Here is an 8,296-nt window from a genome sequence, read left to right as displayed (position 1 = left end):
CGCAATAAACGTGACGGACTATAATGCATTACGAGCTTGCTCAAGTACTGGGGAGGTAAACCATTTAGTGCTTTATAAGTAATCAGCAATATTTTAAAATTGTCAATGCAGTGTTGACAGAACTGGGCTAATATGGTCATACTTCCTGGTTCTGTTAAGAACTCGAGCTACTGTAGGACCAGCTGTAGTTTGTTTGTGTGTAGGGCAACCACCCATAATAGCATTACAATAATCTAGCCTTGATGTCAAGATTTCTGTTCCGCATTTGTCATTGAAAGCATATGATGTAATTTAGATATATTTTTAAGACAGAAAAATTTGGTTTTTACAGATGCTAGACACATGACTTTCAAAAGAAAGATTGGTATCAAAGAGCACACTCTGGTAACTGATGACGAAGACTCGACAGAGCAGCCATCAAGTGCTTTAAGTATTCAAGTCAAGTCAAGTCACATTTATTTATATAGCACTTTTCACAATACAGATTGTATCAAAGCAGCTTCACAGTGATAACATGAAAGTAGTACAACACAGATCAATAATATTGTTAAATATTAAATAACCCCAACTGAACAAGCCAAAAGCAAGCCAAAAGCAAGGCGACAGTGGCAAGGAACCAAAACTCCATCAGATTGGATGGAGAAAAAACCTTGGGAGAACCCAGGCTCAGTCGGGGGCCAGTTCTCCTCTGGCTTACATTCATATTGTTTAAATATAAATATTAAATATAAATATTGTTTATGTATAAAACGGCGCCATAACATATCGCAGGCGTTGAGTCGTCTCTTCACAGGCGCTGGTCTTCTCATCACAGTATTCTAGGTTTGTATGTGAGGATTTTTTTTTGTCCAATAATTAGAATCTGGGTTTTTTTTTTTTTTTCTCAGAATTAAGTAGTGGGAAATTACTAATCATCAGCTATGCATTCCGTTAATTTTGTGAATTGGTAAGTTTCGTCAGGGCGTGAAGAAATATAGAGCATCATCAGCAGAACAGTGAAAACTAATGCCATGCTTCCTAATGATATCTGCCAAGGGTAGCATATATAGAGTGAACAGCAACATTACTTAGGCTTGCGGTATGCCATACAGAACTTGTGATTGATAAGACATCTCTTCATTTACTGATACAAACTGATAACTGTGATGATCTGCGGCTGGAGTGCCCGCTTGAGCCTCTGGGGGGCACTCCTTCCTAGTTTATTGTTTCATTCATGTTTTACCCTGGACTGATTATGGTTTATTTCTTGCACCTGTGTTTTATTATCTTGTTTAGTGCACCTGTCTTAAGCCCGAGTTTCCCCTTTGTTCGGTGCTCAGTATTGTGTGTGTATAGTGTCTGACTGCTTCGAGTGTTTTCCTAGTATTTCCTAGTTTCCGTAGTATTTCCTAGTTTCCTGGTTCCTGGACTCTCTGCCTGTATCTGGTCTTCCCGTTTGCCTTATCCCTGCATTGTTTGATTGCTGATCTGGACTGCTTACCTGGTTTTGACCCCTGCCTGTTTCATTGTACCTGTCTCTGGATTCTCCTCTTTAATAAAGCCTGCGTTTGGATCACCTCTGTCCATGTTCCCTGTGCAGTTTCATGACAGAATACTGAGCCACTACTGATCCAGCGGCTGAGAGGAACACAGACCTCGCAATGGATCCCACAGCACAGATCGTATGCCTCCGCCAAGGAGAACGTCCTCTCAAGGTTTTTGTGATGGATTTTTTGAAGCTCTCTCATCAGTCCTACTTGGATGATTTTTGTTTAATGATATTCTTTCGGGGAGGACTGTCTGAACCGCTCGGCTCTGATATACCGTTTCCGAGTCCAAGCTGGACTCTTTCCCAATATATTGATCTGGCCTTTTCCATGAGTGGTTCGCTTTTTACTGTGGATTTTTTGGAACTTTCGCTTCACAGAGGACCCGACGATTCGGCATTTTACAAGGTACCCACTTAATCCACGCATCTAGAGTCTTCCGGTGAGCCAGCGCTTCACACGTGCTCCGCCGAGTTTGCGCTACATAAAAGCCCAGTTGAACCAGCACTTGGTGAGGAGTCCCCCGAATCCACGCGAAATGTGAATCCTGTTGTTCTAACACTTCACGTGAGCTCCGTTGCATTCCTGCCTCAGGAGTTTTCCACTGAGCGCGTGCCAGCCGAGTCAAGTGCCGGGCCGAACGAGTCAAGTGAGTCAACGGCCGAGTCAAGTGAGTCAACGGCCGAGTCAAGTGAGTCAACGGCCGAGTCAAGTGAGTCAACGGCCGAGTCAAGTGAGTCAACGGCCGAGTCAAGTGTGTCCAGGTCCAAATCAAGTGAGTCAAGTGTGTCCTGGTCCAAGTCAAGTATGTCCAGGTCCAAATCGAGTCAAGTGAGTGAATCTTCAGTTCAAGGGAGCGCTGAATCTCCAGTTCAAGGGAGCGCTGAATCTCCAGTTCAAGGGAGCGCTGAATCTCCAGTTCAAGGGAGCGCTGAATCTCCAGTTCAAGGGAGCGCTGAATCTCCAGTTCAAGGGAGCGCTGAATCTCCAGTTCAAGGGAGCGCTGAACCTCCAGTTCAAGTGAGCTCTGAACCTCCAGTTCAAGTGAGCGCTGAACCTCCAGTTCAAGTGAGCGCTGCATCTCCAATTCAAGTGAGCGCTGCATCTCCAGTTCAAGTGAACGCTGCATCTCCAGTTCAAGTGAGCGCTGAATCTCCAGTTCAAGTGAGTGAGTTGTCCAGCCCTGTGACGCGCCGCCGCAGGAGGAGGAGAAGGAGGACTCGTTCGGTTCGCCAGGCCCCGGTGAGCGTGCCCAGACTCCTCGCTCTGCCGGCCCCGCCTCTGCGCCTCGCCCTGCTGGCCCCGCCTCTGCGCCTCGCTCTGCCGGCCCCGCCTCTGCGCCTCGCTCTGCCGGCCCCGCCTCTGCGCCTCGCTCTGCCTGCACCCTTCAAGCTCTGGGAGGCCTTTCCTGTACCCGTTCACCACCCAGAGGTTCCTCCCGTGAATTTCCCCAAGTATTTTTTTTTGGGGGGGGCAGTAGGTACTCTGTGGGGGCCATGGAGGCGGCACTGACATGGACCGCACCTGAGTCTGCTCCGCCCTCGTCTCTGCCTGAGCCTGCTCCGCCCTGGCCGCCATCACGTCCTGCTCCGCCCTGACCGCCATCACGTCCTGCTCCGCCCTGGCCGCCATCACGTCCTGCTCCAACCTGGTCACCCACACTCCACGGCCCAGGCCCGCCTTGCCTGTGTCCTGGTCCCGTTCCCCTGCACGGGCCTGGCCCTCCGTCCCTCCCCCGGGATCACCTTCACTCTGCCCCCCGCCTGGATTGTTCTAGGAGCGTCTGGAAGCCGCTCCTTAGAGGGGGGGTTATGTGATGATCTGCGGCTGGAGTGCCCGCTTGAGCCTCTGGGGGGCACTCCTTCCTAGTTTATTGTTTCATTCATGTTTTACCCTGGACTGATTATGGTTTATTTCTTGCACCTGTGTTTTATTATCTTGTTTAGTGCACCTGTCTTAAGCCCGAGTTTCCCCTTTGTTCGGTGCTCAGTATTGTGTGTGTATAGTGTCTGACTGCTTCGATTGTTTTCCTAGTATTTCCTAGTTTCCTGGTTCCTGGACTCTCTGCCTGTATCTGGTCTTCCCGTTTGCCTTATCCCTGCATTGTTTGATTGCTGATCTGGACTGCTTACCTGGTTTTGACCCCTGCCTGTTTCCTTGTACCTGTCTCTGGATTCTCCTCTTTAATAAAGCCTGCGTTTGGATCACCTCTGTCCATGTTCCCTGTGCAGTTTCATGACAATAACGGTCAGATAAGTATGATTTAAACCATGCTAATGCAATTCCACTAATGGCAACATAATTTCGAAATCTACAGTATTTAAAAGAATGTTGTGGTCAATAGTATCAAATACAGCACTAAGATCGAGTAACACCAATACGTCCCCTTGGAATTATAAGGTTCTATCTGACATTTTTGTCAAAATTGAGTTATTCACATTTTCTTATTCTGTGGCAATTTATTTACATTATGTGATGTGCTTTGTACATTTAGGGTCCCTGTTATTATTATGTTTGAAAGAAACATGTTCCCCATACACATTTTCCTATATGGAATGCAAAAACTTTGAAGCTCAATATCTCAAAACTGCTCAGAACGCAGATAGAACCTTATAATTCCAAGGCGACGAATAGTCAAGTCAAGTATATTTATATAGCACTTTTCACAATATAGATTGAATCAAAGCAGCTTCACAGTATCAATCAAAACATAATAACAATGTTTGTTTCTTAGTGGAAAAACATCCACGTTTGGTTTGGCTGATCAATGGTATTAATGGTTGGTTAATTAATTTGAATATCCCCAACTAAGCAAGCCAAAGGCAACAGTGGCATGGAACCGAAAAACTCCATCAAGTGACCTATTGGTGTCCTAAAACTCCATCACAATGGGAAAAAAAAAACCTTGGGAGAACCCAGGCTCAGTCGGGGGCCAGTTCTCCTCTGGCGTTAATGAACAAGAGGGCGGATTTACAGTAAGGTAAACATTTATATAAATGTCTCTAAACAGACTTTAAACTTGAACCTGTGATAAACGCTGATGGCGTTCACATGTGCATTAAGAATTGATTCTATTGAGCATTTGAATATATGTGCGCAGGTTTGTAAATTCCTACAAATCAATGCCTGAACAAACTACTTGTTTTGTTTAGAAATTTGATACAGAATTTTGTTTTATTTTATCACTTGAGGGTAGGTATGCAAAACGAATTCACAATACTTAATCTGTAGAGTGGGAAAGGGATCCTCCATAGGGAGAGGCTAGTTGGCACTTAAGCACTGCATTGTCATTGGGTCCAAGCTCCTCGTCAGATCTGGATTTGGCCTGGATCCGGCAGGCTGCGGGAAAACCTCTGGATAAACAAAGACACTCAAATTAGCGTAGATGTCATTCTTCCAATGATGAAACGAGTACATCAAGATTTAAGAGGGCAGTGTTCCCAGTTCCGGATGACCTAATTTATGCAGCCTAAAAATAGGGAGATACAACCATGATCACTTGATAAGAACAAATAATTTGTGACTCTAATGAGAGCTGTCTCAGTTCTATGGTACAGTCTAAATCCTGACTGAAAATCCTTGCAGATACCATTTCTTTCTGAAAAGGAACATAGTTGTGAGGATACTGCCTAGAATCTCTGACAGAAAAGGTTGATTCAATGGACTAATTCTGAAGGATAAAGTTGGGTTTTTTAAGCACCAAAACTTCAATAGAATTATATTTATAACTAGACATTCTAAACATGACTAAACATGAGCCTTCAGACAAGGCTCATGTTTATGTAAACTTGCGGGGTGGACTCATTTACAGTCATGTAATCGTCTGATTTTGGTCAGGTTTCTGTCAAACACAGCACATCTAGGTTCTAATCTATAATCATATCATTACAGTTTTTTTTATTCGCTTTGGTACTATTTTCACAAGTAAGGTGTACATTTTCAAAACTCTTAGTACAAAAATCGGTAACACTTTAGAATACGGTTCCTTCGTTAATGAATAACTACACAAGAACTAATGAGTAACACAATATTAACAATCTAGTAACTATTATTAACTAACAAGAAACTCTGATTAACGAACTAGTAAGTAATAGCGCACAGACGAAAGTGGTAGTTCACTATTAAGTAATCAATAACTACTATTTTTTTAATAGTTCCCAGAGAACTACTGAAAAAGTTTATTAACAATCTAGTAACTACTATTAACTAAAATAAATTCTTATTAACGAATTAGTAAGTAATAGCTCACAGATGAAAGTGTTACTAGATACTTCTGTGGGAATTACTAATTATTTGGATTCGTATTATAAAGTGAAGATCATTGGAACTAACTAGTAATTACTCAAGTGTTACTAAAGACATTTTCTAAAAGTATACTAAAGTTCACCAAAAATCTCAAACGGTTGCACAAATCATGACTAGATCATGTAGTAACACTTGAGTAATTACTAGTTAGTTCCAATGATCTTCACTTTATAATACGAATCCAAATAATTAGTAATTCCCACAGAAGTATCTAGTAACACTTTCATCTGTGAGCTATTACTTACTAATTATTTGGATCCGTAAGTCAAGTAAGTGTGTAATCCTACCCTTGGTAAATCTTCAGGTCAGGCGGTAGATATAGCGCACCCTCCTGGTTAAATATATTCATGGAAGAGCTCATTGATGAGTATCTCTCAAGAAACTTAGCCATTAAGGATTATTCGTTTCATTCATCCCGCTACAAAACATATTCTCAAATTGATTATATGTTTGTTTGCTGACTGTATTCTTCGTAATAAGGATTCTTTTTCTAATCCCCAATCCATGTGGGAAGTATCTAAATGTTTTTTTACAGGGCAGTGCTATTCCTTTTAATCATGTCTCTATTCGTCTAGGAAAAAGAACAAACTTGGATCTCTCTAATAGAAAATAGGCAAAAATCTGCATATTGTGAATCTAGAGAGAAACAGCTGACAGCACTGAAAAAAAGAATATAACTCGGCTACACATATGCAACGCATTCCCAGATAGCAAACTGACATTGAATCAACGTGGAAATATGACATCAAAACAGGAATCAACGTGGAAACGACGTCTCTCATGACATTGAAACAACGTTGATTTTGCTCATCGAATTAACGTTGAACCAACGTCAGACGCGGCATTCTTTCAAAACTAACGGAAAATCAACTTGAAATCAACGCGTTGTTTCAACGTTATGAAAGCAAACCAATTTTCGATTTTCATTTAGCTTTGAAGAATGCCGCGTCTGACGTTGGTTCAAAATCAACGTTGTTTCAATGTCATGAGAGACGTCGTTTCCACGTTGATTCAATGTCAGTTTGCTGTCTGGGTTCTCACCCCAAGGCGTCACCTTTTGACCATGCTTCAATATTCGACGCTTTAGGCGCCCTTTAGCATCAGTTACGCGACCCTAAAGCGTCATCTAACTGACGCTAAAGGAAAAGCGTCAGATGACGCGGGTAGGTTTAGGTCTGGGGTAGGGGTAGGGTTACACGCGATCCTAGGGCGTCATATAACTGATGCTATAGGGTGCCTAAACCATCAGATATTGAAGCATGGTCAAATGCTTTCCAAGGCGTCAGTTGGCTGATGCCTTGGGATGAGATATAGCAGAATTTATAATTCATAGAACTAGAGTCAACAACTATTATTATAACGAACGGTCAAACAGACTTTTGGCTTTAAAAATTAAGGAAGGCGAGTCTTTGTCATACATCATCAAGGCCTTTTGCAGCGCAAGCGCCGAGCTGAGTGGTGTCTGACGTACCATCTTTCTGTGCAAAAGCTGGTCTAAGCATGGCAGGATAGAGTCATGCCCTCTGTCAGCACAGAAGGCCAAGCTGCCCGGTCTTCCGCAAGGTGACGGTCAGGGTTGATGTTACAGACATTCATGTCCCGTTTGACAACATCATTAAAGCAGAGCTTGGGTCGGCCACGAGGGCGGTGTCCCACAGCTAACTCCCCATGGAAGATGGACTTCAGCACGGTAGTGTTCGGGACCCGATCCTGCCATGACAGGCCAAGGATCTGTCGTAGGCAACAGAAATAAAAAGCATTAAGCTTGTGCTCCTGCCGCTGGTACAGTATGTAGGCCACGTTTCGCTTCCATATAGCAGAACGGAGGACACACAGGAGTCAGTGTCACGGGTCAGGGTGTGTCACCAGTTCCTCTCTGTTGTTTGTTTTGGTCCTGTCTTTTGCTGCAGCATGTTAGGGTGACAATTAGCACAATCGTGAGCTGATCTTCAATTAGCACTATCATGAGCTGATCTTCCTCACCTGTCGCTCGTTTCTCTACCCTTTATATACCCAGCTGTGTTTACCAGTGTTTGTCAGTGGATTGTTTTATGTTGCGTGTGCTGGTCTGGCCTGTTTGTGTTTGCTGTGCTACTTACCAGTGATCTGTGTTCAGGATTCCTAGACGTGTGGATCGGTGCAGGACTGTGCATCTGCTAGTTCATGTCCTCGTCAGTTGCTGTGCATTCCTGGACTCTCTGTTCTGACGGTGGTCTCTGCTTCTCTTCACGTCTGCAGTATTGCAGGCTATTTCTCACCGGAACCACTGATCGGAGAGGCTTCACAATTATTCACTGTGTCACGGAATTAATTGTTCCCAAAGTTTTCTAAATAAACTTTTCACTACTCCTCACTGCATTTGAGTCCTCCTCATCTCTAAACTCCAGGGTTCACGACAGTCAGGACTCATATACGTGCACCTTTACTTTGAGAGAAAGGTGGCTGTTGTTCAAGACGCAAAACTG

This window comes from Pimephales promelas, chromosome 5, assembly GCF_988280905.1.
Source record: "Pimephales promelas chromosome 5, fPimPro1.hap1.1, whole genome shotgun sequence".
Classification (NCBI taxonomy): Eukaryota; Metazoa; Chordata; class Actinopteri; order Cypriniformes; family Leuciscidae; genus Pimephales; species Pimephales promelas.
The sequence above is the reverse complement of the archived record's forward strand: the minus strand, read 5'-3'. Positions refer to the sequence as shown.